This window comes from Sinohyriopsis cumingii, chromosome 11 (assembly GCF_028554795.1).
Source record: "Sinohyriopsis cumingii isolate HCF-2022 chromosome 11, ASM2855479v2, whole genome shotgun sequence".
In the NCBI taxonomy this organism is placed as follows: Eukaryota; Metazoa; Mollusca; class Bivalvia; order Unionida; family Unionidae; genus Sinohyriopsis; species Sinohyriopsis cumingii.
In genome coordinates this window covers 112,594,339-112,621,615 of record NC_142971.1, presented here as the reverse complement: position 1 = coordinate 112,621,615, position 27,277 = coordinate 112,594,339, and the positions used below count along the sequence as shown (strand labels likewise).

At 35.4% G+C, this 27,277-nt stretch overlaps 9 non-coding genes across 9 annotated transcripts; all 9 read right to left on the bottom strand.

The window, feature by feature from the left end:
- Positions 1-385: 385 nt before the first annotated feature.
- On the bottom strand, positions 386-458 carry Trnaf-gaa (transfer RNA phenylalanine (anticodon GAA)). Its single transcript has one exon. It is a non-coding gene; the product is annotated as a tRNA-Phe (tRNA).
- Positions 459-3,402: 2,944 nt separating this feature from the next.
- Trnaf-gaa (transfer RNA phenylalanine (anticodon GAA)) lies at positions 3,403-3,475 on the bottom strand. Its single transcript has one exon. It is a non-coding gene; the product is annotated as a tRNA-Phe (tRNA).
- Positions 3,476-6,415: 2,940 nt separating this feature from the next.
- Trnaf-gaa (transfer RNA phenylalanine (anticodon GAA)) lies at positions 6,416-6,488 on the bottom strand. The gene has a single exon. It is a non-coding gene; the product is annotated as a tRNA-Phe (tRNA).
- A 2,939-nt stretch (positions 6,489-9,427) lies between these two features.
- On the bottom strand, positions 9,428-9,500 carry Trnaf-gaa (transfer RNA phenylalanine (anticodon GAA)). Its single transcript has one exon. It is a non-coding gene; the product is annotated as a tRNA-Phe (tRNA).
- A 2,941-nt stretch (positions 9,501-12,441) lies between these two features.
- Positions 12,442-12,514, bottom strand: Trnaf-gaa (transfer RNA phenylalanine (anticodon GAA)). Its single transcript has one exon. It is a non-coding gene; the product is annotated as a tRNA-Phe (tRNA).
- Positions 12,515-15,449: 2,935 nt separating this feature from the next.
- On the bottom strand, positions 15,450-15,522 carry Trnaf-gaa (transfer RNA phenylalanine (anticodon GAA)). The gene has a single exon. It is a non-coding gene; the product is annotated as a tRNA-Phe (tRNA).
- Positions 15,523-18,455: 2,933 nt separating this feature from the next.
- Trnaf-gaa (transfer RNA phenylalanine (anticodon GAA)) lies at positions 18,456-18,528 on the bottom strand. Its single transcript has one exon. It is a non-coding gene; the product is annotated as a tRNA-Phe (tRNA).
- A 2,918-nt stretch (positions 18,529-21,446) lies between these two features.
- On the bottom strand, positions 21,447-21,519 carry Trnaf-gaa (transfer RNA phenylalanine (anticodon GAA)). Its single transcript has one exon. It is a non-coding gene; the product is annotated as a tRNA-Phe (tRNA).
- Positions 21,520-24,459: 2,940 nt separating this feature from the next.
- On the bottom strand, positions 24,460-24,532 carry Trnaf-gaa (transfer RNA phenylalanine (anticodon GAA)). Its single transcript has one exon. It is a non-coding gene; the product is annotated as a tRNA-Phe (tRNA).
- Positions 24,533-27,277: the final 2,745 nt, after the last annotated feature.

Genomic DNA, 27,277 nt, shown 5'->3' with positions numbered 1-27,277 from the left:
TTAAGGAATTCTTGATTGTAATCGTATCAAACTTTCCGCCAGATTTATTTTTCTATTTTACATTTTATTTTATACTACTTCACAACATGCATATGCGTGGGAAACAGGAAACTCTGCATCTCACTTCACAAGGTTCAAAACAATTTCTTACTTTGTTGTGAGAGAGAGAGAGAGAGAGAGAGAGAGAGGGGAGGGAGGAGGAGGAACCTAACGATAATAGAGATAACAAAAGTGTGAAAGTGAGTTTTGTCGGAAGTTTGTTTTATTTCCTTTTTAATCTTTTAAAAAATATTTATTTGTTAAAATGGTTTAAACGAGTTTTAAAATGAAAACAGGCTTTAGAAGGAAAATACAAAAATTCCTGCCAGCCGCCGGATATGTTCCGTGCCGGAACCCGGGATTGAACCGGGGGCCTTTAGATCTTCAGTCTAACGCTCTCCCAACTGAGCTATTCCGGCTGACATTGACAATTGTCGCAACTTACCTATGTGAGATTGCATTTATCACTGCGCACCAAATCCACATCACTGACAAGTTTGATCATCTACTTTATCAAATAAGTCAGTCACTTCTACAAGTCCACTTATAGACCACTGTACATCAATGGTAGTGTTTCAATTGTGTCTTCACAATTCTATAAAAGCAGTTTGCTAGGCAGCATCAAGAAAATCAGTAAATTCACACCAATCTCATCCCTAGCTTTAACGATCTTCATACACGCCAACCACTAAAATAAACCTCCTTAAATAAGACAAGAATTCTTTATTTTCGATTGCGCTGTCCATACATGTCAATTAAAATATACAATATAAATGCATTCTCCACAATAAAGATCATAGGTGTCTTACGTGCAAATCTATAGACACATCTACAACTACAGAACGGAAAAGCATTCTTAAGAACAAAATGAAGTAAGACATTTCAATGGGTACTTTGTTCCAAATATCTACAATCCGAGAATGTAAACGAATATCGTAATTTCGGAAAGATTTCATAATGCAGTTCTTACTATCCGATATTCTTCTCATCATTGAAAACACATACTTTCTCATTCATTCTTCAACACTAAATGCATTGTAGTTTACAAACATGATGGAGGCACTCTTCCGTCTCAAAAGGCTTAATAGCAGACGAAGACAGTTATTATAGTCAATAACCATGTTTCTTTTCATACATTCACTAACGTTTATCCAAAGAGCATCGCAGTACAATACGCAGCAATAGGATTTAAATCATGTAAATGTCATATTTATACCTGTCAATTTATCTGCAATAACTTCCTTCAACCTGCGACAGAAGAACTTACCAATAACACATCACCAGCAAAACTAAAAGTGTTAAGAAGTAACACATTTTCAGTCAACTGTATTCCCGCGTCACACTCACCCAGCTTAAGATATATTTCTTAAAAGTATAGACTAAACAACAAAGGATAAAGATCACCTCCCTACCTCACCCCGTTCAATACATTGAAGAAACTGGATCATGTACTCATCCCCCCCCCCCGCCCCAATCAAAACTGGTTGCCATACCAGGTAACTCGAGTATGAACTATGGTGGCAGGTATTTGATTCTCGAGCACCTTTTCAAACAATCTCCAATAATGTCATAGTCTAAATGGGTCCATCTAAATAAAGCCTTTGACTCTTTGCCACGTGCCTTACTGCTAGTAAAACTAGGAATGTGCGTGCTGTCATATAAAGGATTAACATCTTATTGAAAGTTATCCTAAATCTAATATTGTAATTTTTTTAAGGTTCAAACGACGATCATTACCTTTGACAGGTTTTTCACAAGAATGAACACTTGGGCTATTTTAATGTAACATAATTTGTAATAATATTTAGATTTTGTAACAGATAGTAATATTTATAGAGACCAATGCTGATGAAAAGTTTTCAATGTGATCAAGACACTAATGAAAGATAATGTCTCAGATACTGAACGGTTCACAACAAAATCAAAGGAAGCTGCGTCCGCAATAATTGTAAATCGTCGCTATTGCTTCTTTGAAACATAATCAAAGTCGTTGCTTTGACATACAAGTAATTACCATGGAATATAGAATGGAAATGAAACTCTTATGAATTACAATGGGCATTTAACTGAAATTTAGTATTTCTTTATCAAATTTATTTAACAAAGCATGATCACAGCCAACACTTGTAATAAACCAAGCAATTTCCTCAGCATAATAAAAACCAAAGAATTTGTTATTTGCTCATTAAATGAAAACATTATTCTTCTAAAGAATGCTCATATTTCTGTGCAAAATACTTCCATGAAAATGAAACACATTAATGAGAGACAGAGAGAGACGTACACTCTGTGTGTGTGTGTGTGTGTGTATGTGTGTGATTTAGAATTGAAAGGCAACTTTAACAATTATTTTGTCATATCGTTAGGATATCTACAGTGGCTCTTTATAGTGATGCCTAGCACTGGGGGCATCATGTCGCAGACATGTAGCATGATGTTCCACCCAGTCACATTATCGTGACACCAAGCCGACCAGTCCTATTACTAAAATCTTAAGCTGAGCGCTATGCCAAGCAGAGGTTAGTACTATAATTTTGTTACGTCTTTGGTATGACTCGGCCGGAAATCAAGCACATTTAGGAAAGAGAGATCTTCATTCAATGTATTATGTCTATGCATGTTTATGTGAGTCTCTAGTTGCAAGGATAAATGTCCTTTAGCTAAGAACAATTGCACAAGAGGCGTTTCAAATCAGAAAATCGATAGTCCATGCTATCAGCATAATCATACAAAGTAAAATTCTTCCATGTTTACATATGTATTACACGAATAGATGTTTAGATATATATTCTTTCACGCCATGGAATCCACTCACATGGCACCTTCACAATTATACCAGTTGAAAACGCAAACATAATATTAAACGGAATTTCCGATCGAACGTTTGAGAATCAAATTTAAACCAAATATGGGCGATTGCAGTAATATTTTACAATATTTGCAATCGATAAGCTTAATTATCATACGCTGTAACTCTTAAGGAATTCTTGATTGTAATCGTATCAAACTTTCCGCCAGATTTATTTTTCTATTTTACATTTTATTTTATACTACTTCACAACATGCATATGCGTGGGAAACAGGAAACTCTGCATCTCACTTCACAAGGTTCAAAACAATTTCTTACTTTGTTGAGAGAGAGAGAGAGAGAGAGAGAGAGAGAGAGGGGAGGGAGGAGGAGGAACCTAACGATAATAGAGATAACAAAAGTGTGAAAGTGAGTTTTGTCGGAAGTTTGTTTTATTTCCTTTTTAATCTTTTAAAAAATATTTATTTGTTAAAATGGTTTAAACGAGTTTTAAAATGAAAACAGGCTTTTGAAGGAAAATACAAAAATTCCTGCCAGCCGCCGGATATGTTCCGTGCCGGAACCCGGGATTGAACCGGGGGCCTTTAGATCTTCAGTCTAACGCTCTCCCAACTGAGCTATTCCGGCTGACATTGACAATTGTCGCAACTTACCTATGTGAGATTGCATTTATCACTGCGCACCAAATCCACATCACTGACAAGTTTGATCATCTACTTTATCAAATAAGTCAGTCACTTCTACAAGTCCACTTATAGACCACTGTACATCAATGGTAGTGTTTCAATTGTGTCTTCACAATTCTATAAAAGCAGTTTGCTAGGCAGCATCAAGAAAAGCAGTAAATTCACACCAATCTCATCCCTAGCTTTAACGATCTTCATACACGCCAACCACTAAAATAAACCTCCTTAAATAAGACAAGAATTCTTTATTTTCGATTGCGCTGTCCATACATGTCAATTAAAATATACAATATAAATGCATTCTCCACAATAAAGATCATAGGTGTCTTACGTGCAAATCTATAGACACATCTACAACTACAGAATGGAAAAGCATTCTTAAGAACAAAATGAAGTAAGACATTTCAATGGGTACTTTGTTCCAAATATCTACAATCCGAGAATGTAAACGAATATCGTAATTTCGGAAAGATTTCATAATGCAGTTCTTACTATCCGATATTCTTCTCATCATTGAAAACACATACTTTCTCATTCATTCTTCAACACTAAATGCATTGTAGTTTACAAACATGATGGAGGCACTCTTCCGTCTCAAAAGGCTTAATAGCAGACGAAGACAGTTATTATAGTCAATAACCATGTTTCTTTTCATACATTCACTAACGTTTATCCAAAGAGCATCGCAGTACAATACGCAGCAATAGGATTTAAATCATGTAAATGTCATATTTATACCTGTCAATTTATCTGCAATAACTTCCTTCAACCTGCGACAGAAGAACTTACCAATAACACATCACCAGCAAAACTAAAAGTGTTAAGAAGTAACACATTTTCAGTCAACTGTATTCCCGCGTCACACTCACCCAGCTTAAGATATATTTCTTAAAAGTATAGACTAAACAACAAAGGATAAAGATCACCTCCCTACCTCACCCCGTTGAATACATTGAAGAAACTGGATCATGTACTCCCGCCCCCCGCCCCAATCAAAACTGGTTTCCATACCAGGTAACTCGAGTATGAACTATGGTGGCAGGTATTTGATTCTCGAGCACCTTTTCAAACAATCTCCAATAATGTCATAGTCTAAATAGGTCCATCTAAATAAAGCCTTTGACTCTTTGCCACGTGCCTTACTGCTAGTAAAACTAGGAATGTGCGTGCTGTCATATAAAGGATTAACATCTTATTGAAAGTTATCCTAAATCTAATATTGTAATTTTTTTAAGGTTCAAACGACGATCATTACCTTTGACAGGTTTTTCACAAGAATGAACACTTGGGCTATTTTAATGTAACATAATTTGTAATAATATTTAGATTTTGTAACAGATAGTAATATTTATAGAGACCAATGCTGATGAAAAGTTTTCAATGTGATCAAGACACTAATGAAAGATAATGTCTCAGATACTGAACGGTTCACAACAAAATCAAAGGAAGCTGCGTCCGCAATAATTGTAAATCGTCGCTATTGCTTCTTTGAAACATAATCAAAGTCGTTGCTTTGACATACAAGTAATTACCATGGAATACAGAATGAAAATGAAACTCTTATGAATTACAATGGGCATTTAACTGAAATTTAGTATTTCTTTATCAAATTTATTTAACAAAGCATGATCACAGCCAACACTTGTAATAAACCAAGCAATTTCCTCAGCATAATAAAAACCAAAGAATTTGTTATTTGCTCATTAAATGAAAACATTATTCTTCTAAAGAATGCTCATATTTCTGTGCAAAATACTTCCATGAAAATGAAACACATTAATGAGAGACAGAGAGAGACGTACACTCTGTGTGTGTGTGTGTGTGTGTATGTGTGTGATTTAGAATTGAAACGCAACTTTAACAATTATTTTGTCATATCGTTAGGATATCTACAGTGGCTCTTTATAGTGATGCCTAGCACTGGGGGCATCATGTCGCAGACATGTAGCATGATGTTCCACCCAGTCACATTATCGTGACACCAAGCCGACCAGTCCTATTACTAAAATCTTAAGCTGAGCGCTATGCCAAGCAGAGGTTAGTACTATAATTTTGTTACGTCTTTGGTATGACTCGGCCGGAAATCAAGCACATTTAGGAAAGAGAGATCTTCATTCAATGTATTATGTCTATGCATGTTTATGTGAGTCTCTAGTTGCAAGGATAAATGTCCTTTAGCTAAGAACAATTGCACAAGAGGCGTTTCAAATCAGAAAATCGATAGTCCATGCTATCAGCATAATCATACAAAGTAAAATTCTTCCATGTTTACATATGTATTACACGAATAGATGTTTAGATATATATTCTTTCACGCCATGGAATCCACTCACATGGCACCTTCACAATTATACCAGTTGAAAACGCAAACATAATATTAAACGGAATTTCCGATCGAACGTTTGAGAATCAAATTTAAACCAAATATGGGCGATTGCAGTAATATTTTACAATATTTGCAATCGATAAGCTTAATTATCATACGCTGTAACTCTTAAGGAATTCTTGATTGTAATCGTATCAAACTTTCCGCCAGATTTATTTTTCTATTTTACATTTTATTTTATACTACTTCACAACATGCATATGCGTGGGAAACAGGAAACTCTGCATCTCACTTCACAAGGTTCAAAACAATTTCTTACTTTGTTGTGAGAGAGAGAGAGAGAGAGAGAGAGAGAGAGGGGAGGGAGGAGGAGGAACCTAACGATAATAGAGATAACAAAAGTGTGAAAGTGAGTTTTGTCGGAAGTTTGTTTTATTTCCTTTTTAATCTTTTAAAAAATATTTATTTGTTAAAATGGTTTAAACGAGTTTTAAAATGAAAACAGGCTTTTGAAGGAAAATACAAAAATTCCTGCCAGCCGCCGGATATGTTCCGTGCCGGAACCCGGGATTGAACCGGGGGCCTTTAGATCTTCAGTCTAACGCTCTCCCAACTGAGCTATTCCGGCTGACATTGACAATTGTCGCAACTTACCTATGTGAGATTGCATTTATCACTGCGCACCAAATCCACATCACTGACAAGTTTGATCATCTACTTTATCAAATAAGTCAGTCACTTCTACAAGTCCACTTATAGACCACTGTACATCAATGGTAGTGTTTCAATTGTGTCTTCACAATTCTATAAAAGCAGTTTGCTAGGCAGCATCAAGAAAATCAGTAAATTCACACCAATCTCATCCCTAGCTTTAACGATCTTCATACACGCCAACCACTAAAATAAACCTCCTTAAATAAGACAAGAATTCTTTATTTTCGATTGCGCTGTCCATACATGTCAATTAAAATATACAATATAAATGCATTCTCCACAATAAAGATCATAGGTGTCTTACGTGCAAATCTATAGACACATCTACAACTACAGAACGGAAAAGCATTCTTAAGAACAAAATGAAGTAAGACATTTCAATGGGTACTTTGTTCCAAATATCTACAATCCGAGAATGTAAACGAATATCGTAATTTCGGAAAGATTTCATAATGCAGTTCTTACTATCCGATATTCTTCTCATCATTGAAAACACATACTTTCTCATTCATTCTTCAACACTAAATGCATTGTAGTTTACAAACATGATGGAGGCACTCTTCCGTCTCAAAAGGCTTAATAGCAGACGAAGACAGTTATTATAGTCAATAACCATGTTTCTTTTCATACATTCACTAACGTTTATCCAAAGAGCATCGCAGTACAATACGCAGCAATAGGATTTAAATCATGTAAATGTCATATTTATACCTGTCAATTTATCTGCAATAACTTCCTTCAACCTGCGACAGAAGAACTTACCAATAACACATCACCAGCAAAACTAAAAGTGTTAAGAAGTAACACATTTTCAGTCAACTGTATTCCCGCGTCACACTCACCCAGCTTAAGATATATTTCTTAAAAGTATAGACTAAACAACAAAGGATAAAGATCACCTCCCTACCTCACCCCGTTCAATACATTGAAGAAACTGGATCATGTACTCCCCCCCCCGCCCCAATCAAAACTGGTTGCCATACCAGGTAACTCGAGTATGAACTATGGTGGCAGGTATTTGATTCTCGAGCACCTTTTCAAACAATCTCCAATAATGTCATAGTCTAAATGGGTCCATCTAAATAAAGCCTTTGACTCTTTGCCACGTGCCTTACTGCTAGTAAAACTAGGAATGTGCGTGCTGTCATATAAAGGATTAACATCTTATTGAAAGTTATCCTAAATCTAATATTGTAATTTTTTTAAGGTTCAAACGACGATCATTACCTTTGACAGGTTTTTCACAAGAATGAACACTTGGGCTATTTTAATGTAACATAATTTGTAATAATATTTAGATTTTGTAACAGATAGTAATATTTATAGAGACCAATGCTGATGAAAAGTTTTCAATGTGATCAAGACACTAATGAAAGATAATGTCTCAGATACTGAACGGTTCACAACAAAATCAAAGGAAGCTGCGTCCGCAATAATTGTAAATCGTCGCTATTGCTTCTTTGAAACATAATCAAAGTCGTTGCTTTGACATACAAGTAATTACCATGGAATATAGAATGGAAATGAAACTCTTATGAATTACAATGGGCATTTAACTGAAATTTAGTATTTCTTTATCAAATTTATTTAACAAAGCATGATCACAGCCAACACTTGTAATAAACCAAGCAATTTCCTCAGCATAATAAAAACCAAAGAATTTGTTATTTGCTCATTAAATGAAAACATTATTCTTCTAAAGAATGCTCATATTTCTGTGCAAAATACTTCCATGAAAATGAAACACATTAATGAGAGACAGAGAGAGACGTACACTCTGTGTGTGTGTGTGTGTGTGTATGTGTGTGATTTAGAATTGAAAGGCAACTTTAACAATTATTTTGTCATATCGTTAGGATATCTACAGTGGCTCTTTATAGTGATGCCTAGCACTGGGGGCATCATGTCGCAGACATGTAGCATGATGTTCCACCCAGTCACATTATCGTGACACCAAGCCGACCAGTCCTATTACTAAAATCTTAAGCTGAGCGCTATGCCAAGCAGAGGTTAGTACTATAATTTTGTTACGTCTTTGGTATGACTCGGCCGGAAATCAAGCACATTTAGGAAAGAGAGATCTTCATTCAATGTATTATGTCTATGCATGTTTATGTGAGTCTCTAGTTGCAAGGATAAATGTCCTTTAGCTAAGAACAATTGCACAAGAGGCGTTTCAAATCAGAAAATCGATAGTCCATGCTATCAGCATAATCATACAAAGTAAAATTCTTCCATGTTTACATATGTATTACACGAATAGATGTTTAGATATATATTCTTTCACGCCATGGAATCCACTCACATGGCACCTTCACAATTATACCAGTTGAAAACGCAAACATAATATTAAACGGAATTTCCGATCGAACGTTTGAGAATCAAATTTAAACCAAATATGGGCGATTGCAGTAATATTTTACAATATTTGCAATCGATAAGCTTAATTATCATACGCTGTAACTCTTAAGGAATTCTTGATTGTAATCGTATCAAACTTTCCGCCAGATTTATTTTTCTATTTTACATTTTATTTTATACTACTTCACAACATGCATATGCGTGGGAAACAGGAAACTCTGCATCTCACTTCACAAGGTTCAAAACAATTTCTTACTTTGTTGAGAGAGAGAGAGAGAGAGAGAGAGAGAGAGAGGGGAGGGAGGAGGAGGAACCTAACGATAATAGAGATAACAAAAGTGTGAAAGTGAGTTTTGTCGGAAGTTTGTTTTATTTCCTTTTTAATCTTTTAAAAAATATTTATTTGTTAAAATGGTTTAAACGAGTTTTAAAATGAAAACAGGCTTTTGAAGGAAAATACAAAAATTCCTGCCAGCCGCCGGATATGTTCCGTGCCGGAACCCGGGATTGAACCGGGGGCCTTTAGATCTTCAGTCTAACGCTCTCCCAACTGAGCTATTCCGGCTGACATTGACAATTGTCGCAACTTACCTATGTGACATTGCATTTATCACTGCGCACCAAATCCACATCACTGACAAGTTTGATCATCTCCTTTATCAAATAAGTCAGTCACTTCTACAAGTCCACTTATAGACCACTGTACATCAATGGTAGTGTTTCAATTGTGTCTTCACAATTCTATAAAAGCAGTTTGCTAGGCAGCATCAAGAAAAGCAGTAAATTCACACCAATCTCATCCCTAGCTTTAACGATCTTCATACACGCCAACCACTAAAATAAACCTCCTTAAATAAGACAAGAATTCTTTATTTTCGATTGCGCTGTCCATACATGTCAATTAAAATATACAATATAAATGCATTCTCCACAATAAAGATCATAGGTGTCTTACGTGCAAATCTATAGACACATCTACAACTACAGAATGGAAAAGCATTCTTAAGAACAAAATGAAGTAAGACATTTCAATGGGTACTTTGTTCCAAATATCTACAATCCGAGAATGTAAACGAATATCGTAATTTCGGAAAGATTTCATAATGCAGTTCTTACTATCCGATATTCTTCTCATCATTGAAAACACATACTTTCTTATTCATTCTTCAACACTAAATGCATTGTAGTTCACAAACATGATGGAGGCACTCTTCCGTCTCAAAAGGCTTAATAGCAGACGAAGACAGTTATTATAGTCAATAACCATGTTTCTTTTCATACATTCACTAACGTTTATCCAAAGAGCATCGCAGTACAATACGCAGCAATAGGATTTAAATCATGTAAATGTCATATTTATACCTGTCAATTTATCTGCAATAACTTCCTTCAACCTGCGACAGAAGAACTTACCAATAACACATCACCAGCAAAACTAAAAGTGTTAAGAAGTAACACATTTGCAGTCAACTGTATTCCCGCGTCACACTCACCCAGCTTAAGATATATTTCTTAAAAGTATAGACTAAACAACAAAGGATAAAGATCACCTCCCTACCTCACCCCGTTGAATACATTGAAGAAACTGGATCATGTACTCCCCCCCCCCCGCCCCAATCAAAACTGGTTGCCATACCAGGTAACTCGAGTATGAACTATGGTGGCAGGTATTTGATTCTCGAGCACCTTTTCAAACAATCTCCAATAATGTCATAGTCTAAATGGGTCCATCTAAATAAAGCCTTTGACTCTTTGCCACGTGCCTTACTGCTAGTAAAACTAGGAATGTGCGTGCTGTCATATAAAGGATTAACATCTTATTGAAAGTTATCCTAAATCTAATATTGTAATATTTTTAAGGTTCAAACGACGATCATTACCTTTGACAGGTTTTTCACAAGAATGAACACTTGGGCTATTTTAATGTAACATAATTTGTAATAATATTTAGATTTTGTAACAGATAGTAATATTTATAGAGACCAATGCTGATGAAAAGTTTTCAATGTGATCAAGACACTAATGAAAGATAATGTCTCAGATACTGAACGGTTCACAACAAAATCAAAGGAAGCTGCGTCCGCAATAATTGTAAATCGTCGCTATTGCTTCTTTGAAACATAATCAAAGTCGTTGCTTTGACATACAAGTAATTACCATGGAATATAGAATGAAAATGAAACTCTTATGAATTACAATGGGCATTTAACTGAAATTTAGTATTTCTTTATCAAATTTATTTATCAAGGCATGATCACAGCCAACACTTGTAATAAACCAAGCAATTTCCTCAGCATAATAAAACCCAAAGAATTTGTTATTTGCTCATTGAATGAAAACATTATTCTTCTAAAGAATGCTCATATTTCTGTGCAAAATACTTCCATGAAAATGAAACACATTAATGAGAGACAGAGAGAGACGTACACTCTGTGTGTGTGTGTGTGTGTGTGTATGTGTGTGATTTAGAATTGAAAGGCAACTTTAACAATTATTTTGTCATATCGTTAGGATATCTACAGTGGCTCTTTATAGTGATGCCTAGCACTGGGGGCATCATGTCGCAGACATGTAGCATGATGTTCCACCCAGTCACATTATCGTGACACCAAGCCGACCAGTCCTATTACTAAAATCTTAAGCTGAGCGCTATGCCAAGCAGAGGTTAGTACTATAATTTTGTTACGTCTTTGGTATGACTCGGCCGGAAATCAAGCACATTTAGGAAAGAGAGATCTTCATTCAATGTATTATGTCTATGCATGTTTATGTGAGTCTCTAGTTGCAAGGATAAATGTCCTTTAGCTAAGAACAATTGCACAAGAGGCGTTTCAAATCAGAAAATCGATAGTCCATGCTATCAGCATAATCATACAAAGTAAAATTCTTCCATGTTTACATATGTATTACACGAATAGATGTTTAGATATATATTCTTTCACGCCATGGAATCCACTCACATGGCACCTTCACAATTATACCAGTTGAAAACGCAAACATAATATTAAACGGAATTTCCGATCGAACGTTTGAGAATCAAATTTAAACCAAATATGGGCGATTGCAGTAATATTTTACAATATTTGCAATCGATAAGCTTAATTATCATACGCTGTAACTCTTAAGGAATTCTTGATTGTAATCGTATCAAACTTTCCGCCAGATTTATTTTTCTATTTTACATTTTATTTTATACTACTTCACAACATGCATATGCGTGGGAAACAGGAAACTCTGCATCTCACTTCACAAGGTTCAAAACAATTTCTTACTTTGTTGAGAGAGAGAGAGAGAGAGAGAGAGAGAGAGGGGAGGGAGGAGGAGGAACCTAACGATAATAGAGATAACAAAAGTGTGAAAGTGAGTTTTGTCGGAAGTTTGTTTTATTTCCTTTTTAATCTTTTAAAAAATATTTATTTGTTAAAATGGTTTAAACGAGTTTTAAAATGAAAACAGGCTTTTGAAGGAAAATACAAAAATTCCTGCCAGCCGCCGGATATGTTCCGTGCCGGAACCCGGGATTGAACCGGGGGCCTTTAGATCTTCAGTCTAACGCTCTCCCAACTGAGCTATTCCGGCTGACATTGACAATTGTCGCAACTTACCTATGTGACATTGCATTTATCACTGCGCACCAAATCCACATCACTGACAAGTTTGATCATCTACTTTATCAAATAAGTCAGTCACTTCTACAAGTCCACTTATAGACCACTGTACATCAATGGTAGTGTTTCAATTGTGTCTTCACAATTCTATAAAAGCAGTTTGCTAGGCAGCATCAAGAAAAGCAGTAAATTCACACCAATCTCATCCCTAGCTTTAACGATCTTCATACACGCCAACCACTAAAATAAACCTCCTTAAATAAGACAAGAATTCTTTATTTTCGATTGCGCTGTCCATACATGTCAATTAAAATATACAATATAAATGCATTCTCCACAATAAAGATCATAGGTGTCTTACGTGCAAATCTATAGACACATCTACAACTACAGAATGGAAAAGCATTCTTAAGAACAAAATGAAGTAAGACATTTCAATGGGTACTTTGTTCCAAATATCTACAATCCGAGAATGTAAACGAATATCGTAATTTCGGAAAGATTTCATAATGCAGTTCTTACTATCCGATATTCTTCTCATCATTGAAAACACATACTTTCTTATTCATTCTTCAACACTAAATGCATTGTAGTTTACAAACATGATGGAGGCACTCTTCCGTCTCAAAAGGCTTAATAGCAGACGAAGACAGTTATTATAGTCAATAACCATGTTTCTTTTCATACATTCACTAACGTTTATCCAAAGAGCATCGCAGTACAATACGCAGCAATAGGATTTAAATCATGTAAATGTCATATTTATACCTGTCAATTTATCTGCAATAACTTCCTTCAACCTGCGACAGAAGAACTTACCAATAACACATCACCAGCAAAACTAAAAGTGTTAAGAAGTAACACATTTTCAGTCAACTGCATTCCCGCGTCACACTCACCCAGCTTAAGATATATTTCTTAAAAGTATAGACTAAACAACAAAGGATAAAGATCACCTCCCTACCTCACCCCGTTGAATACATTGAAGAAACTGGATCATGTACTCCCGCCCCAATCAAAACTGGTTGCCATACCAGGTAACTCGAGTATGAACTATGGTGGCAGGTATTTGATTCTCGAGCACCTTTTCAAACAATCTCCAATAATGTCATAGTCTAAATGGGTCCATCTAAATAAAGCCTTTGACTCTTTGCCACGTGCCTTACTGCTAGTAAAACTAGGAATGTGCGTGCTGTCATATAAAGGATTAACATCTTATTGAAAGTTATCCTAAATCTAATATTATAATTTTTTTAAGGTTCAAACGACGATCATTACCTTTGACAGGTTTTTCACAAGAATGGACACTTGGGCTATTTTAATGTAACATAATTTGTAATAATATTTAGATTTTGTAACAGATAGTAATATTTATAGAGACCAATGCTGATGAAAAGTTTTCAATGTGATCAAGACACTAGTGAAAGATAATGTCTCAGATACTGAACGGTTCACAACAAAATCAAAGGAAGCTGCGTCCGCAATAATTGTAAATCGTCGCTATTGCTTCTTTGAAACATAATCAAAGTCGTTGCTTTGACATACAAGTAATTACCATGGAATATAGAATGGAAATGAAACTCTTATGAATTACAATGGGCATTTAACTGAAATTTAGTATTTCTTTATCAAATTTATTTAACAAAGCATGATCACAGCCAACACTTGTAATAAACCAAGCAATTTCCTCAGCATAATAAAAACCAAAGAATTTGTTATTTGCTCATTAAATGAAAACATTATTCTTCTAAAGAATGCTCATATTTCTGTGCAAAATACTTCCATGAAAATGAAACACATTAATGAGAGACAGAGAGAGACGTACACTCTGTGTGTGTGTGTATGTGTGTGATTTAGAATTGAAACGCAACTTTAACAATTATTTTGTCATATCGCTAGGATATCTACAGTGGCTCTTTATAGTGATGCCTAGCACTGGGGGCATCATGTCGCAGACATGTAGCATGATGTTCCACCCAGTCACATTATCGTGACACCAAGCCGACCAGTCCTATTACTAAAATCTTAAGCTGAGCGCTATGCCAAGCAGAGGTTAGTACTATAATTTTGTTACGTCTTTGGTATGACTCGGCCGGAAATCAAGCACATTTAGGAAAGAGAGATCTTCATTCAATGTATTATGTCTATGCATGTTTATGTGAGTCTCTAGTTGCAAGGATAAATGTCCTTTAGCTAAGAACAATTGCACAAGAGGCGTTTCAAATCAGAAAATCGATAGTCCATGCTATCAGCATAGTCATACAAAGTAAAATTCTTCCATGTTTACATATGTATTACACGAATAGATGTTTAGATATATATTCTTTCACGCCATGGAATCCACACACATGGCACCTTCACAATTATACCAGTTGAAAACGCAAACATAATATTAAACGGAATTTCCGATCGAACGTTTGAGAATCAAATTTAAACCAAATATGGGCGATTGCAGTAATATTTTACAATATTTGCAATCGATAAGCTTAATTATCATACGCTGTAACTCTTAAGGAATTCTTGATTGTAATCGTATCAAACTTTCCGCCAGATTTATTTTTCTATTTTACATTTTATTTTGTACTACTTCACAACATGCATATGCGTGGGAAACAGGAAACTCTGCATCTCACTTCACAAGGTTCAAAACAATTTCTTACTTTGTTGTGAGAGAGAGAGAGAGAGAGAGAGAGAGAGAGAGAGAGAGAGGGGAGGGAGGAGGAGGAACCTAACGATAATAGAGATAACAAAAGTGTGAAAGTGAGTTTTGTCGGAAGTTTGTTTTATTTCCTTTTTAATCTTTTAAAAAATATTTATTTGTTAAAATGGTTTAAACGAGTTTTAAAATGAAAACAGGCTTTAGAAGGAAAATACAAAAATTCCTGCCAGCCGCCGGATATGTTCCGTGCTGGAACCCGGGATTGAACCGGGCGCCTTTAGATCTTCAGTCTAACGCTCTCCCAACTGAGCTATTCCGGCTGACATTGACAATTGTCGCAACTTACCTATGTGACATTGCATTTATCACTGCGCACCAAATCCACATCACTGACAAGTTTGATCATCTACTTTAGCAAATAAGTCAGTCACTTCTACAAGTCCACTTATAGACCACTGTACATCAATGGTAGTGTTTCAATTGTGTCTTCACAATTCTATAAAAGCAGTTTGCTAGGCAGCATCAAGAAAAGCAGTAAATTCACACCAATCTCATCCCTAGCTTTAACGATCTTCATACACGCCAACCACTAAAATAAACCTCCTTAAATAAGACAAGAATTCTTTATTTTCGATTGCGCTGTCCATACATGTCAATTAAAATATACAATATAAATGCATTCTCCACAATAAAGATCATAGGTGTCTTACGTGCAAATCTATAGACACATCTACAACTACAGAATGGAAAAGCATTCTTAAGAACAAAATGAAGTAAGACATTTCAATGGGTACTTTGTTCCAAATATCTACAATCCGAGAATGTAAACGAATATCGTAATTTCGGAAAGATTTCATAATGCAGTTCTTACTATCCGATATTCTTCTCATCATTGAAAACACATACTTTCTCATTCATTCTTCAACACTAAATGCATTGTAGTTTACAAACATGATGGAGGCACTCTTCCGTCTCAAAAGGCTTAATAGCAGACGAAGACAGTTATTATAGTCAATAACCATGTTTCTTTTCATACATTCACTAACGTTTATCCAAAGAGCATCGCAGTACAATACGCAGCAATAGGATTTAAATCATGTAAATGTCATATTTATACCTGTCAATTTATCTGCAATAACTTCCTTCAACCTGCGACAGAAGAACTTACCAATAACACATCACCAGCAAAACTAAAAGTGTTAAGAAGTAACACATTTTCAGTCAACTGTATTCCCGCGTCACACTCACCCAGCTTAAGATATATTTCTTAAAAGTATAGACTAAACAACAAAGGATAAAGATCACCTCCCTACCTCACCCCGTTGAATACATTGAAGAAACTGGATCATGTACTCCCGCCCCAATCAAAACTGGTTGCCATACCAGGTAACTCGAGTATGAACTATGGTGGCAGGTATTTGATTCTCGAGCACCTTTTCAAACAATCTCCAATAATGTCATAGTCTAAATGGGTCCATCTAAATAAAGCCTTTGACTCTTTGCCACGTGCCTTACTGCTAGTAAAACTAGGAATGTGCGTGCTGTCATATAAAGGATTAACATCTTATTGAAAGTTATCCTAAATCTAATATTATAATTTTTTTAAGGTTCAAACGACGATCATTACCTTTGACAGGTTTTTCACAAGAATGGACACTTGGGCTATTTTAATGTAACATAATTTGTAATAATATTTAGATTTTGTAACAGATAGTAATATTTATAGAGACCAATGCTGATGAAAAGTTTTCAATGTGATCAAGACACTAGTGAAAGATAATGTCTCAGATACTGAACGGTTCACAACAAAATCAAAGGAAGCTGCGTCCGCAATAATTGTAAATCGTCGCTATTGCTTCTTTGAAACATAATCAAAGTCGTTGCTTTGACATACAAGTAATTACCATGGAATATAGAATGGAAATGAAACTCTTATGAATTACAATGGGCATTTAACTGAAATTTAGTATTTCTTTATCAAATTTATTTAACAAAGCATGATCACAGCCAACACTTGTAATAAACCAAGCAATTTCCTCAGCATAATAAAAACCAAAGAATTTGTTATTTGCTCATTAAATGAAAACATTATTCTTCTAAAGAATGCTCATATTTCTGTGCAAAATACTTCCATGAAAATGAAACACATTAATGAGAGACAGAGAGAGACGTACACTCTGTGTGTGTGTGTATGTGTGTGATTTAGAATTGAAACGCAACTTTAACAATTATTTTGTCATATCGCTAGGATATCTACAGTGGCTCTTTATAGTGATGCCTAGCACTGGGGGCATCATGTCGCAGACATGTAGCATGATGTTCCACCCAGTCACATTATCGTGACACCAAGCCGACCAGTCCTATTACTAAAATCTTAAGCTGAGCGCTATGCCAAGCAGAGGTTAGTACTATAATTTTGTTACGTCTTTGGTATGACTCGGCCGGAAATCAAGCACATTTAGGAAAGAGAGATCTTCATTCAATGTATTATGTCTATGCATGTTTATGTGAGTCTCTAGTTGCAAGGATAAATGTCCTTTAGCTAAGAACAATTGCACAAGAGGCGTTTCAAATCAGAAAATCGATAGTCCATGCTATCAGCATAGTCATACAAAGTAAAATTCTTCCATGTTTACATATGTATTACACGAATAGATGTTTAGATATATATTCTTTCACGCCATGGAATCCACACACATGGCACCTTCACAATTATACCAGTTGAAAACGCAAACATAATATTAAACGGAATTTCCGATCGAACGTTTGAGAATCAAATTTAAACCAAATATGGGCGATTGCAGTAATATTTTACAATATTTGCAATCGATAAGCTTAATTATCATACGCTGTAACTCTTAAGGAATTCTTGATTGTAATCGTATCAAACTTTCCGCCAGATTTATTTTTCTATTTTACATTTTATTTTGTACTACTTCACAACATGCATATGCGTGGGAAACAGGAAACTCTGCATCTCACTTCACAAGGTTCAAAACAATTTCTTACTTTGTTGTGAGAGAGAGAGAGAGAGAGAGAGAGAGAGAGAGAGAGAGGGGAGGGAGGAGGAGGAACCTAACGATAATAGAGATAACAAAAGTGTGAAAGTGAGTTTTGTCGGAAGTTTGTTTTATTTCCTTTTTAATCTTTTAAAAAATATTTATTTGTTAAAATGGTTTAAACGAGTTTTAAAATGAAAACAGGCTTTTGAAGGAAAATACAAAAATTCCTGCCAGCCGCCGGATATGTTCCGTGCTGGAACCCGGGATTGAACCGGGCGCCTTTAGATCTTCAGTCTAACGCTCTCCCAACTGAGCTATTCCGGCTGACATTGACAATTGTCGCAACTTACCTATGTGACATTGCATTTATCACTGCGCACCAAATCCACATCACTGACAAGTTTGATCATCTACTTTAGCAAATAAGTCAGTCACTTCTACAAGTCCACTTATAGACCACTGTACATCAATGGTAGTGTTTCAATTGTGTCTTCACAATTCTATAAAAGCAGTTTGCTAGGCAGCATCAAGAAAAGCAGTAAATTCACACCAATCTCATCCCTAGCTTTAACGATCTTCATACACGCCAACCACTAAAATAAACCTCCTTAAATAAGACAAGAATTCTTTATTTTCGATTGCGCTGTCCATACATGTCAATTAAAATATACAATATAAATGCATTCTCCACAATAAAGATCATAGGTGTCTTACGTGCAAATCTATAGACACATCTACAACTACAGAATGGAAAAGCATTCTTAAGAACAAAATGAAGTAAGACATTTCAATGGGTACTTTGTTCCAAATATCTACAATCCGAGAATGTAAACGAATATCGTAATTTCGGAAAGATTTCATAATGCAGTTCTTACTATCCGATATTCTTCTCATCATTGAAAACACATACTTTCTCATTCATTCTTCAACACTAAATGCATTGTAGTTTACAAACATGATGGAGGCACTCTTCCGTCTCAAAAGGCTTAATAGCAGACGAAGACAGTTATTATAGTCAATAACCATGTTTCTTTTCATACATTCACTAACGTTTATCCAAAGAGCATCGCAGTACAATACGCAGCAATAGGATTTAAATCATGTAAATGTCATATTTATACCTGTCAATTTATCTGCAATAACTTCCTTCAACCTGCGACAGAAGAACTTACCAATAACACATCACCAGCAAAACTAAAAGTGTTAAGAAGTAACACATTTTCAGTCAACTGTATTCCCGCGTCACACTCACCCAGCTTAAGATATATTTCTTAAAAGTATAGACTAAACAACAAAGGAGAAAGATCACCTCCCTACCTCACCCCGTTGAATACATTGAAGAAACTGGATCATGTACTCCCCCCCCCCGCCCCAATCAAAACTGGTTGCCATACCAGGTAACTCGAGTATGAACTATGGTGGCAGGTATTTGATTCTCGAGCACCTTTTCAAACAATCTCCAATAATGTCATAGTCTAAATGGGTCCATCTAAATAAAGCCTTTGACTCTTTGCCACGTGCCTTACTGCTAGTAAAACTAGGAATGTGCGTGCTGTCATATAAAGGATTAACATCTTATTGAAAGTTATCCTAAATCTAATATTATAATTTTTTTAAGGTTCAAACGACGATCATTACCTTTGACAGGTTTCTCACAAGAATGGACACTTGGGCTATTTTAATGTAACATAATTTGTAATAATATTTAGATTTTGTAACAGATAGTAATATTTATAGAGACCAATGCTGATGAAAAGTTTTCAATGTGATCAAGACACTAGTGAAAGATAATGTCTCAGATACTGAACGGTTCACAACAAAATCAAAGGAAGCTGCGTCCGCAATAATTGTAAATCGTCGCTATTGCTTCTTTGAAACATAATCAAAGTCGTTGCTTTGACATACAAGTAATTACCATGGAATATAGAATGGAAATGAAACTCTTATGAATTACAATGGGCATTTAACTGAAATTTAGTATTTCTTTATCAAATTTATTTAACAAAGCATGATCACAGCCAACACTTGTAATAAACCAAGCAATTTCCTCAGCATAATAAAAACCAAAGAATTTGTTATTTGCTCATTAAATGAAAACATTATTCTTCTAAAGAATGCTCATATTTCTGTGCAAAATACTTCCATGAAAATGAAACACATTAATGAGAGACAGAGAGAGACGTACACTCTGTGTGTGTGTGTATGTGTGTGATTTAGAATTGAAACGCAACTTTAACAATTATTTTGTCATATCGCTAGGATATCTACAGTGGCTCTTTATAGTGATGCCTAGCACTGGGGGCATCATGTCGCAGACATGTAGCATGATGTTCCACCCAGTCACATTATCGTGACACCAAGCCGACCAGTCCTATTACTAAAATCTTAAGCTGAGCGCTATGCCAAGCAGAGGTTAGTACTATAATTTTGTTACGTCTTTGGTATGACTCGGCCGGAAATCAAGCACATTTAGGAAAGAGAGATCTTCATTCAATGTATTATGTCTATGCATGTTTATGTGAGTCTCTAGTTGCAAGGATAAATGTCCTTTACCTAAGAACAATTGCACAAGAGGCGTTTCAAATCAGAAAATCGATAGTCCATGCTATCAGCATAGTCATACAAAGTAAAATTCTTCCATGTTTACATATGTATTACACGAATAGATGTTTAGATATATATTCTTTCACGCCATGGAATCCACTCACATGGCACCTTCACAATTATACCAGTTGAAAACGCAAACATAATATTAAACGGAATTTCCGATCGAACGTTTGAGAATCAAATTTAAACTAAATATGGGCGATTGCAGTAATATTTTACAATATTTGCAATCGATAAGCTTAATTATCATACGCTGCAACTCTTAAGGAATTCTTGATTGTAATCGTATCAAACTTTCCGCCAGATTTATTTTTCTATTTTACATTTTATTTTATACTACTTCACAACATGCATATGCGTGGGAAACAGGAAACTCTGCATCTCACTTCACAAGGTTCAAAACAATTTCTTACTTTGTTGAGAGAGAGAGAGAGAGAGGGGGGGGGAGGGAGGAGGAGGAAACTAACGATAATAGAGATAACAAAAGTGTGAAAGTGAGTTTTGTCGGAAGTTTATTTCCTTTTTAATCTTTTAAAAAATATTTATTTGTTAAAATGGTTTAAACGAGTTTTAAAATGAAAACAGGCTTTAGAAGGAAAATACAAAAATTCCTGCCAGCCGCCGGATATGTTCCGTGCCGGAACCCGGGATTGAACCGGGGGCCTTTAGATCTTCAGTCTAACGCTCTCCCAACTGAGCTATTCCGGCTGACATTGACAATTGTCGCAACTTACCTATGTGACATTGCATTTATCACTGCGCACCAAATCCACATCACTGACAAGTTTGATCATCTACTTTAGCAAATAAGTCAGTCACTTCTACAAGTCCACTTATAGACCACTGTACATCAATGGTAGTGTTTCAATTGTGTCTTCACAATTCTATAAAAGCAGTTTGCTAGGCAGCATCAAGAAAAGCAGTAAATTCACACCAATCTCATCCCTAGCTTTAACGATCTTCATACACGCCAACCACTAAAATAAACCTCCTTAAATAAGACAAGAATTCTTTATTTTCGATTGCGCTGTCCATACATGTCAATTAAAATATACAATATAAATGCATTCTCCACAATAAAGATCATAGGTGTCTTACGTGCAAATCTATAGACACATCTACAACTACAGAATGGAAAAGCATTCTTAAGAACAAAATGAAGTAAGACATTTCAATGGGTACTTTGTTCCAAATATCTACAATCCGAGAATGTAAACGAATATCGTAATTTCGGAAAGATTTCATAATGCAGTTCTTACTATCCGATATTCTTCTCATCATTGAAAACACATACTTTCTCATTCATTCTTCAACACTAAATGCATTGTAGTTTACAAACATGATGGAGGCACTCTTCCGTCTCAAAAGGCTTAATAGCAGACGAAGACAGTTATTATAGTCAATAACCATGTTTCTTTTCATACATTCACTAACGTTTATCCAAAGAGCATCGCAGTACAATACGCAGCAATAGGATTTAAATCATGTAAATGTCATATTTATACCTGTCAATTTATCTGCAATAACTTCCTTCAACCTGCGACAGAAGAACTTACCAATAACACATCACCAGCAAAACTAAAAGTGTTAAGAAGTAACACATTTTCAGTCAACTGTATTCCCGCGTCACACTCACCCAGCTTAAGATATATTTCTTAAAAGTATAGACTAAACAACAAAGGATAAAGATCACCTCCCTACCTCACCCCGTTGAATACATTGAAGAAACTGGATCATGTACTCCCCCCCCCCGCCCCAATCAAAACTGGTTGCCATACCAGGTAACTCGAGTATGAACTATGGTGGCAGGTATTTGATTCTCGAGCACCTTTTCAAACAATCTCCAATAATGTCATAGTCTAAATGGGTCCATCTAAATAAAGCCTTTGACTCTTTGCCACGTGCCTTACTGCTAGTAAAACTAGGAATGTGCGTGCTGTCATATAAAGGATTAACATCTTATTGAAAGTTATCCTAAATCTAATATTATAATTTTTTTAAGGTTCAAACGACGATCATTACCTTTGACAGGTTTTTCACAAGAATGGACACTTGGGCTATTTTAATGTAACATAATTTGTAATAATATTTAGATTTTGTAACAGATAGTAATATTTATAGAGACCAATGCTGATGAAAAGTTTTCAATGTGATCAAGACACTAATGAAAGATAATGTCTCAGATACTGAACGGTTCACAACAAAATCAAAGGAAGCTGCGTCCGCAATAATTGTAAATCGTCGCTATTGCTTCTTTGAAACATAATCAAAGTCGTTGCTTTGACATACAAGTAATTACCATGGAATATAGAATGGAAATGAAACTCTTATGAATTACAATGGGCATTTAACTGAAATTTAGTATTTCTTTATCAAATTTATTTAACAAAGCATGATCACAGCCAACACTTGTAATAAACCAAGCAATTTCCTCAGCATAATAAAAACCAAAGAATTTGTTATTTGCTCATTAAATGAAAACATTATTCTTCTAAAGAATGCTCATATTTCTGTGCAAAATACTTCCATGAAAATGAAACACATTAATGAGAGACAGAGAGAGACGTACACTCTGTGTGTGTGTGTGTGTGTGTATGTGTGTGATTTAGAATTGAAAGGCAACTTTAACAATTATTTTGTCATATCGTTAGGATATCTACAGTGGCTCTTTATAGTGATGCCTAGCACTGGGGGCATCATGTCGCAGACATGTAGCATGATGTTCCACCCAGTCACATTATCGTGACACCAAGCCGACCAGTCCTATTACTAAAATCTTAAGCTGAGCGCTATGCCAAGCAGAGGTTAGTACTATAATTTTGTTACGTCTTTGGTATGACTCGGCCGGAAATCAAGCACATTTAGGAAAGAGAGATCTTCATTCAATGTATTATGTCTATGCATGTTTATGTGAGTCTCTAGTTGCAAGGATAAATGTCCTTTAGCTAAGAACAATTGCACAAGAGGCGTTTCAAATCAGAAAATCGATAGTCCATGCTATCAGCATAATCATACAAAGTAAAATTCTTCCATGTTTACATATGTATTACACGAATAGATGTTTAGATATATATTCTTTCACGCCATGGAATCCACTCACATGGCACCTTCACAATTATACCAGTTGAAAACGCAAACATAATATTAAACGGAATTTCCGATCGAACGTTTGAGAATCAAATTTAAACCAAATATGGGCGATTGCAGTAATATTTTACAATATTTGCAATCGATAAGCTTAATTATCATACGCTGTAACTCTTAAGGAATTCTTGATTGTAATCGTATCAAACTTTCCGCCAGATTTATTTTTCTATTTTACATTTTATTTTATACTACTTCACAACATGCATATGCGTGGGAAACAGGAAACTCTGCATCTCACTTCACAAGGTTCAAAACAATTTCTTACTTTGTTGAGAGAGAGAGAGAGAGAGAGAGAGAGAGAGAGGGGAGGGAGGAGGAGGAACCTAACGATAATAGAGATAACAAAAGTGTGAAAGTGAGTTTTGTCGGAAGTTTGTTTTATTTCCTTTTTAATCTTTTAAAAAATATTTATTTGTTAAAATGGTTTAAACGAGTTTTAAAATGAAAACAGGCTTTTGAAGGAAAATACAAAAATTCCTGCCAGCCGCCGGATATGTTCCGTGCCGGAACCCGGGATTGAACCGGGGGCCTTTAGATCTTCAGTCTAACGCTCTCCCAACTGAGCTATTCCGGCTGACATTGACAATTGTCGCAACTTACCTATGTGACATTGCATTTATCACTGCGCACCAAATCCACATCACTGACAAGTTTGATCATCTCCTTTATCAAATAAGTCAGTCACTTCTACAAGTCCACTTATAGACCACTGTACATCAATGGTAGTGTTTCAATTGTGTCTTCACAATTCTATAAAAGCAGTTTGCTAGGCAGCATCAAGAAAAGCAGTAAATTCACACCAATCTCATCCCTAGCTTTAACGATCTTCATACACGCCAACCACTAAAATAAACCTCCTTAAATAAGACAAGAATTCTTTATTTTCGATTGCGCTGTCCATACATGTCAATTAAAATATACAATATAAATGCATTCTCCACAATAAAGATCATAGGTGTCTTACGTGCAAATCTATAGACACATCTACAACTACAGAATGGAAAAGCATTCTTAAGAACAAAATGAAGTAAGACATTTCAATGGGTACTTTGTTCCAAATATCTACAATCCGAGAATGTAAACGAATATCGTAATTTCGGAAAGATTTCATAATGCAGTTCTTACTATCCGATATTCTTCTCATCATTGAAAACACATACTTTCTTATTCATTCTTCAACACTAAATGCATTGTAGTTCACAAACATGATGGAGGCACTCTTCCGTCTCAAAAGGCTTAATAGCAGACGAAGACAGTTATTATAGTCAATAACCATGTTTCTTTTCATACATTCACTAACGTTTATCCAAAGAGCATCGCAGTACAATACGCAGCAATAGGATTTAAATCATGTAAATGTCATATTTATACCTGTCAATTTATCTGCAATAACTTCCTTCAACCTGCGACAGAAGAACTTACCAATAACACATCACCAGCAAAACTAAAAGTGTTAAGAAGTAACACATTTGCAGTCAACTGTATTCCCGCGTCACACTCACCCAGCTTAAGATATATTTCTTAAAAGTATAGACTAAACAACAAAGGATAAAGATCACCTCCCTACCTCACCCCGTTGAATACATTGAAGAAACTGGATCATGTACTCCCCCCCCCCCGCCCCAATCAAAACTGGTTGCCATACCAGGTAACTCGAGTATGAACTATGGTGGCAGGTATTTGATTCTCGAGCACCTTTTCAAACAATCTCCAATAATGTCATAGTCTAAATGGGTCCATCTAAATAAAGCCTTTGACTCTTTGCCACGTGCCTTACTGCTAGTAAAACTAGGAATGTGCGTGCTGTCATATAAAGGATTAACATCTTATTGAAAGTTATCCTAAATCTAATATTGTAATATTTTTAAGGTTCAAACGACGATCATTACCTTTGACAGGTTTTTCACAAGAATGAACACTTGGGCTATTTTAATGTAACATAATTTGTAATAATATTTAGATTTTGTAACAGATAGTAATATTTATAGAGACCAATGCTGATGAAAAGTTTTCAATGTGATCAAGACACTAATGAAAGATAATGTCTCAGATACTGAACGGTTCACAACAAAATCAAAGGAAGCTGCGTCCGCAATAATTGTAAATCGTCGCTATTGCTTCTTTGAAACATAATCAAAGTCGTTGCTTTGACATACAAGTAATTACCATGGAATATAGAATGAAAATGAAACTCTTATGAATTACAATGGGCATTTAACTGAAATTTAGTATTTCTTTATCAAATTTATTTATCAAGGCATGATCACAGCCAACACTTGTAATAAACCAAGCAATTTCCTCAGCATAATAAAACCCAAAGAATTTGTTATTTGCTCATTGAATGAAAACATTATTCTTCTAAAGAATGCTCATATTTCTGTGCAAAATACTTCCATGAAAATGAAACACATTAATGAGAGACAGAGAGAGACGTACACTCTGTGTGTGTGTGTGTGTGTGTGTATGTGTGTGATTTAGAATTGAAAGGCAACTTTAACAATTATTTTGTCATATCGTTAGGATATCTACAGTGGCTCTTTATAGTGATGCCTAGCACTGGGGGCATCATGTCGCAGACATGTAGCATGATGTTCCACCCAGTCACATTATCGTGACACCAAGCCGACCAGTCCTATTACTAAAATCTTAAGCTGAGCGCTATGCCAAGCAGAGGTTAGTACTATAATTTTGTTACGTCTTTGGTATGACTCGGCCGGAAATCAAGCACATTTAGGAAAGAGAGATCTTCATTCAATGTATTATGTCTATGCATGTTTATGTGAGTCTCTAGTTGCAAGGATAAATGTCCTTTAGCTAAGAACAATTGCACAAGAGGCGTTTCAAATCAGAAAATCGATAGTCCATGCTATCAGCATAATCATACAAAGTAAAATTCTTCCATGTTTACATATGTATTACACGAATAGATGTTTAGATATATATTCTTTCACGCCATGGAATCCACTCACATGGCACCTTCACAATTATACCAGTTGAAAACGCAAACATAATATTAAACGGAATTTCCGATCGAACGTTTGAGAATCAAATTTAAACCAAATATGGGCGATTGCAGTAATATTTTACAATATTTGCAATCGATAAGCTTAATTATCATACGCTGTAACTCTTAAGGAATTCTTGATTGTAATCGTATCAAACTTTCCGCCAGATTTATTTTTCTATTTTACATTTTATTTTATACTACTTCACAACATGCATATGCGTGGGAAACAGGAAACTCTGCATCTCACTTCACAAGGTTCAAAACAATTTCTTACTTTGTTGAGAGAGAGAGAGAGAGAGAGAGAGAGAGAGG